Source organism: Agelaius phoeniceus, chromosome 7 (genome assembly GCF_051311805.1).
Source record: "Agelaius phoeniceus isolate bAgePho1 chromosome 7, bAgePho1.hap1, whole genome shotgun sequence".
NCBI lineage: Eukaryota > Metazoa > Chordata > Aves > Passeriformes > Icteridae > Agelaius > Agelaius phoeniceus.
This window is the reverse complement of record NC_135271.1, coordinates 47,523,794-47,531,751: the sequence shown is the minus strand read 5'-3', so window position 1 is coordinate 47,531,751 and position 7,958 is coordinate 47,523,794.

Below are 7,958 nucleotides of genomic sequence, written 5' to 3'. Positions count from 1 at the left end.
AGCACATTAATGGCAAAATGCATTGCTATTTGCAATCCAACTTTCTATCCATAGCAAATTCCTATATTATAACTCAGCATTTTACTTCCTTTGTTTAAATATTGGTTTTGTTGGTTAAGAGAACATGTGGGCTGTAAACAAAGGATAAATAAGCTGTGAAAATAAAAGCAGGCTCCAAGGAATAAATAAGAACAAAATGGAAAAGACTGCACCAGGCTCCTGCGATGAACACAGGGATCTCTTTGTGAGAGGGGGAAAAAAATGTGTTAAAAGGGCACATACTGCAACTCTGAGGCAAACTTTGAAATGGAAGTGTGGAAGCATAAGAGCATTTGATTCCAAATCAGCAATGTGTGGGTTTGCATTTGCGTAGCAGCATGTTGGGAGGGTTTCAATCAGTGCACAGATGCACTTGAAAATCAAATATGGACATGGGGAATGTTTTTGGATATAGCAAATGAGGACTGATGACATGTTTACACTTTGCACATGGATCCAGTACAAAACCATACCCTGCAAAGAAACAATAACCACCATTTGCTGCTTTTCAGGGCTGGAACAAAATGGTGGCAAAGGAAAGGAATACAAGGGAGTGTCTATTCCCACCTGGGAGAGGGCTGCACCAATTCCCTGCCTCTGGGCTCATTTTGCTCATCCCTCACTTGAGAAAGGGACTTTTTAACCAATATTGAAAAAAAATAAAGACACATCGGCTTGAAAAACAACAGTGTGAGAGGAAAAGGGAAGAAAAGGCAAGTTTCAAACATCAGTGATGCCTTTCTATGCTGTCAAAATATTTTCTTTACAGAAGAATTAAAATTATAGTTGGAATGTTGCTGGAATGAAATAGGGAATAATTGTAAGCAAATGCACTTTCATCATCTCCAATGGAAAATTGCCATTTTGACATTATTTCAGTATCTGTCTCTATATACCCTTAAAGGAGAAATTCCTGGCTTATAAATAACGTATCCCAAGTTGGGCTGAGCTGTTAATGAAAGTTTATCAAGATGGCAAAACTTTTTTAAAGAGGAAATAGTAGTTGCAGGCAATTGCATCTGACCAGACTATAATGCATCCCTCTGGAAGGCAGCTCCAGCTCACGGTATGAAGTAATCCTTTGTGAATGTTTTCCAAACTGTGATGCATATTTTACATTTTGAAGAAAGAGACGAAAGTTAGCTATCTATGACAACAGGGAAAAACATCTGTTCTACACTTTCCCCTAATCAGACATTAAAGAAATGTTCATGAACAAATACCCTGCGTTTTAAACTTTTCATGAAGAGTTCATTTCAAACTTTCAAGAGGGTATCATTGCAGTTCAAATAGTCCTTCAGACATTTGACTTCTGCTACTGATTATTAATAATAATCAGCCCATTTTCCCTTACACTTTCCAGCATGAATTCAGAATGTCAAAGCTAATTTTCTCATCAGCCTCGGGCTTTTTTAAAACATCGCAAACTTGAGATTTCTGTTCTCTTCTCACACACTGGGGATTTGCCACAGCATGGGGTTAGAGCATCCAACTTCCACAACTGTGCATGGGGTCAGCATTTGTCCAGCTGAGACCCAACAGCTGGATTTTTACAGAAGTACCTGAATCTGATGTCTCTTGGCCCTTTTTATGGCACTTGTCCAGCCTGAAGCACACGGTTCTGTCTTGGCGGCTTTAGAAACTCACTGGCATTTTGAATAGACTGGAAATGGACTTATCTGTAAAGTCAAGCTACAGCTTTCATGAGAAATTTGTACAAGACATTATTTAGTAAGATAAGACACTCAGACCATTGAATTTTAACACCTTCCTCTCTGCATGTTGCTAGAGAGAGAGGGATTCACAGTTACACTTTGCACCACACTGACCTATCTAATGCCCTGAAATGATAACAAAGAGCTCCAGTGTGAAGCCATTCCCCCATGTCCTGTCATTCCATACCCTCACCCAAAGTCCCTCTCCAGCTCTCTTGTAGCCCTTTAGGTACTGGAAGGCACCTGTGGCCAGTCAGTGATCACAGGTACAATAGATCTATCTATATCACATTTCTTCAGCCCGGTTCTTCAAACTTCTATTTTCTGAGCATATCCTCCTTTCCCTAAAGGATTTAGCAAAAAGGCAAAGCAAACTCCAGCCAGTGATGCTTCCTTGCATTACAAGCTCAGTGAGAGGTGCATCTAATGATGCCTTCCTCCAGATTTTGCTTCAGTCCCCCTGCCATGTTATTTTGGCCAGTGTTTGTACATCCAACACCAAAAGGAGGACATGTCCAGGAATAGAGTTATATGAGATTATTCTTATAAAGCCTTATAAAACAATGTAAACTATATATATTTCTGAGTTGTTTGCATGATTTTTCTTTTCAGTACAGAGTAAGGCATTTCCATTTTTGTCTCAGATAAAAATGCAAAGTGTAATTTCCTGTTGATAGCCAGCAAGAAATACGTGTGTACTTTGGAAGCCCTTTAATATGCTATCTTTTTTATTTGGGAAAGGAACAGACAGTCCAGTTGCTATAAATTTATCATGATTTTCAACTGATAGAAGTCAGTGGAAGGTAACACATTACCCTTCCAGCCAAACACAGAGCCAGAACTGACACCAAGAAGAGAGGGTTGAGCTGGTGGATACCAGCACTACCTCCATCATCACAGGACAAAATATCACTTGGAATAATTCTATCACCTTCCCTCGTGCAACTTTTGAACATGAGTCTGTTTGATATTAGAGACAACTTAGTCAACTCACTGTAAGGGCACTCTTATATAAGCAAAAACTCATCGAATTCATAATTCAGCTTCAGCTGGTTCTGGTGCTCAGTGGGCAGACATGAGCTCAGCTGTTTGCCTCAACAGAACAAACTTCATTTCCATTGACAGTAAATTTGGCCTTTACTGCACATTTTGGGAGAGAATCTTGAAAAACAATTTGCACCAGGATGACCTTTTTATTTTTTTCCCCCCTGTTTCTGAAAAGTTCGCTGGAATAGACTCTTATGTGACTATGCAGTAAGGCCAAAGTTGGAATTAAAAACAAAAAAAAGGAGACAAGATACCAAAAAATTAAATTCTAAGTATTAGTTTTAAAATTATTTGTTGTAAAGTGAAGCCTGAAACATACCACCAATATTAGGGCTCGGTTTTTCAAGGCTAGAGGTGAACCAGGATGTGCACCAGTTAAATATTGAAATTCACTTGGGATGAGGCACCCAGAGCATGAGGTTGGTCCCCAGGAGACATCTAACTATCAGAAATGCAAAAATTCAAAGGGTATTCTTACCTTCTCTAATATTTGTCCGATAAAAATAAAATTTGTGGAGCTTCAGCTGCCCCATGGTTAATGGCAAAGTTATATTTATTTTTCAGCACTTGAAGATCTGGCCTGATTAAATAAAACAGCCAATTAGGAAAGACTACAAATTTATGTAAGCCATCCAGTCAGTATGTTCTCCCTATCACCACAGAGACCAGATTTTTCCCATCACAGGTCTTTAGTTCAACACTTGCTCAAAAATTCCAAATTTGGGAAGTGCCACAATTTTGAAAGACTCTCCTGAAAGCCAGGCATTGAGAATTTAGGTGCCTTTTCCTCGGGGCAACATCTTATTTAGATCAGGAGATCATTTTCCTTCCCTGCTCTTGAAAAACATTTTGCTATTCACTCGGTGTGTCCTATTAGCAGAAAATAGAGAAAGTTCTGATGCATCATAGCACGCATCTGAAATTCTAATTAACAAGAAGTCATCTGTAGTTGTCCAACATCATATTATTAATTCACAAAGCAATAAAGGGATATATTTCAGACTGAATGAGAAAATAGGTACTGAATGGGGTCAGAGTATTTCACTACACAATTTGTCATGATCTTTAACTGTTTCCAACCTGCAGAAGTCAAGCTGTACAATGCCTTACTCTGAACAGAATTTCTCACCTATATAAAGCAGTTACACCACTATGATTTACTCTTGTGAACTTAAAACTTGAATTAGTTCTAAATCTTTATAACCCAGGGTTGCATAAGGAAGTATATTTTTACTGTGAAAATGTAGATTTTTGCCCTTTATGTATTTTTGAGCAAGAAAGGCACGTCTAGGACCACTATAATAAATATAATATATTTGCATTATCAATACATAAATAAATTTCTTTTAAAATTACATTCAATAACAGGAATGGTAGTTTTGACCAAAACAAAAAGCACATCTCAGTTAAATTCTAACCAACTTTACATTCCAAAAGTCTTAAGAAGACTTTTTTTTATCTTGCACCCTGAAAATGCAGGTTTTTCAAAATTCATGGTCAATGAGTAAAACTTTCTTCTTCCTGCTTGTTTCAAAAAATTCACTTCATGGTAAAGTATGGAAACTAAGAATGATTCATTCGTCCATTACTTTTCCAGCTAGAGGTTTCTCAGTTACTAGAATTTTATACAATTAGTTCTCTGAAACTGCTTTAAATGCAAACCTGTAAAAGGAAGGTAAAACCAAATCAAAGTTAATCTTGACTGGCTGGAAAAAAATGCTTAAATCAATTTGGTGATGTCTCATCCAGTCATCATTTAGCCATTACCTGGGAGACAAGGACCTCCTGCTGCAGCAGATATTTTATTTATTTTTAATACAGATTTACCACTGCCTCAGATCTGCAGACCCAGACGAAGCCAAAATCATTCCAGACCTGCCCTGTCACGCTGTTTACTCCTCATATTTTATTCATCCCTGTTTGCTCTTTACATTGGTTACAGAGATAAACACATACAAATATTGTGATGTTCAGCAAGTTTAGTGCAACGAGAGAGGGCAAAAGCCACCATCTCCCATTTATAGCATCCTGGAGAGAGTGACAACACCATAATTCTCCTAAAGAAGAAAAGCCTTTTAATATAAACATTTTCTTTAATTTAAGCCTTACCTTGAAGAGTAACTCTGCAAAGTTTAGAAATATTTTAAAGTGTTTCTTCACCCCATGCAAAAGTCAGGTTAAAACATGTTTCCAGCACAATTTTAAAACGTGTTTCCAGCACAATTTTAAAACATGTTTCCAGTACAATTTTAGAGTTAGAAACCTCATTGTCAAGGGTTCAACCTACAAAAAGCTTAAGGACATAAGGGTTATGACTAAAGAAAGGACAGTTTGGGGACCCTATAGATACACAGGGCCTGATACATATTTCCAACTGGCATGAACAGAAATGCTAAATTTGTACGAATCAGTGGTGTTTGACCAGGGATCAGAATCAGAGCTGTGATCTATATGTGTGACTTTTACTGGAAGCTGCAAAACTTCCCTAGAAAAGCAACCCCTGGGGGGTTTAGGCAATGCACATCTGAGCAGCAAAGGCTACTTGGTAATTGTGACAAAGCAAAGTGTTTCATTCTGGTTCCTGAACTGGAACAGATGACTATTTCTTCTTTTAAGGAGATGAGAGTAAAAAGGGAGCCAATCCAATCTCTGGAAGAAAAGCCTACGATGCGACCTCAAAATAAATACACTTATTTGCATATACAAACACTATATGTACCCACTAATATCCCTTCCTTAAACCGTGAGGAATATCACATATGCTACAGCTCACACCAACCAGAATAATGAGGGAGGTGTTGGGTTTGGATATTTTTATAAGTTCATATAACTCTACAGTCAAAGCAACTCTAGGTTCATCAAAGCTATCACATAAGAAAAAGGGACTTATCACAAACAAGTTTGTTTAATCATCAGCTGCCTTAACTTCAGTCCTCTCTCCGACCTGTACGTCTCCAGTCTGTGTTACAGTCTGAATTGCAGGCTAATCACACAGAAAGGCAAACTCTGAACAGCTACTGTCACCTCCCTCTCTCTTTCCCTTTCCCAGCAGGTTAAACGTGGAAAATGCTAAAAATCTCCTGGGAGTGAGTCTAAAAATGAAGTGTAAATAGGTACGGGAAAAAAAAAAAAAACCTATGAGAAAAAGTGTTATGGAAGGTGCCTGAATGGCAAAGTGCAAAGGGTGACAAGAAGAAAATTGTGATGGCACACAAAAGGCGAGGGAACAAGAAAGATGTGATACAATAGATAGCTGGTGAGAGCCTATCCACTGCCTGGTCGCTCCTGTTCCTCCCCCTCAATACCTTCATTTTTTTTGTTATGATAAAGGACATTCATGATCAGTAACAATGTTATAATGATAGTAAATGCGGGATTTAAGGTATATAAAACCTTCAGCCAACATTAGAAAGCCACCAAGGGGGAGTTACCTTGCACGAGGTTCTATTTAGTGATGGCTCCACTCTTTCACTCCCTGACTGCAAATCAGCATTTTTAGTGGACAATAGGCTCAGCAGTGGCCTTATGATTGCCTCTTTTCAAATGGAAATGGCTATCCTAACTCCTCTGCCAGGTTTTTCTTACTATAGCACAAATTGCAGTTTACAAGGCTCTAAGGGGGAAAAAAAATCTTAGCTGAATATCTTTTTTTTATTCGACAAACTGACATGTAAATTACCCTTTAAGTGCTCCACTCTAGGGCTCTGATCATCTCCTAATTGTCACAGTCAATTGTAGCCAACAGTCTCTTCAATCCCAAGCGCTTTGACAACAAGCATAAGGATCAAAGCAGAATCAGCTCCCTTCAATATCCTTCTGTTTAGGATGCTACAAAAAGCCTGAAAAAGAAAGGTGTAAGGGCATTAGTGGAGAAGGAACTGAGAGGAGAAAGTACTATACCAGTCATTTTCTTCTTCACTAATATTATATATCCTTATATACTCTGTTATCCCACGTTCAGCATGAATACATAAACATCCCAGATAATAAACATGGTTTAAAACCACTTGCATATATTACTACTTTAAAATAAATGCATAATGCATTTCTGTTGCTTCCTGCATGCCTCCCTCCAACTTTCCCTTCGACTCTGGGAATGAATGCAATACCAATTATTTTTTTTAAGCTTTTTTTTTTTCCCAATGCAGTCCAACAGTGTCTTCCAGGATGAGCTGGGCTGCAAACCAGCCTACCCAGATGGAAATCCATCCCAAGTTGTATTCGTGGGGCCAGCATGACTGAGACATGAAGCAGGTTGTTTGTGCAGCCCTGCCTTTGCTTTCTGAAGTGCCTATAACCCCGGGTCAGGCATAGGCTGGAGGAAAACCCTCTCAATTCAGTTGGAGTCCAACTCTGAGAACAGCCAGTTTCAGTCGCATCCAAAACGACTGGGAAGAAATACAAGAATAAATTCAGCAGTTCTCAAAGCCTGCCCGGGGGGAAAAAAAATCATTTCCTATAATTCTGAATGAAGATTCACCTTTTATTGCATTCCAGACCACTTTAAATCAGCGCCACGCTACATGGCTGAAATTTTTGCACTGGCTGGCTGCGTTTGACGATACGAGCTTGCTCGCTCTGCAATACGCTTTCATACCCTCAGTGCCTCGCAGACGCCTTGCTGGAGCCGTGTTTCCAGGGAATGGGAGTAAGGCAGAGCTATTCTGAGCCACATTTCTGCTTCAAAACTTGTGCATCTTCACCAGCGTAGCGGTGACTCCCACAGAGGCTCGCGAGCAGCTCCTGCCACGCGGATGCAGGGGAGGAATCGCGCGGCTGCTGCTGCTGCTGCTGCAGGAGATGCGCTGCTGCAGTGGGAGAAAGAAAACCTGCAGGAGGCCAGGGAGGCAAGCTGGGGATGTGTCACAGGCATCTCCGAATGGATAACACCAGGCTCTGCAGGGTTAGGCAACCAGGGCCTCTGGGCCTCTCCAATGGTCTTGCTAGCGTAGAGAAAGTAAGGAAGAGACTTCGCCCATTTTCCTGGAGCTCTGTCTCTCCTGCTCCTGAAAAAGATACAGGTTCAATCCCTCAAGTAAAACACAATTGGAATTCAGAGGTCAAAAGCTATTTGCTGCTTCATAAGGAACTAACTCACTCCTTACAACTGTTTTTAAGGAATTTAACATTTTTTGAAGATGATGCACTTTGTCCATT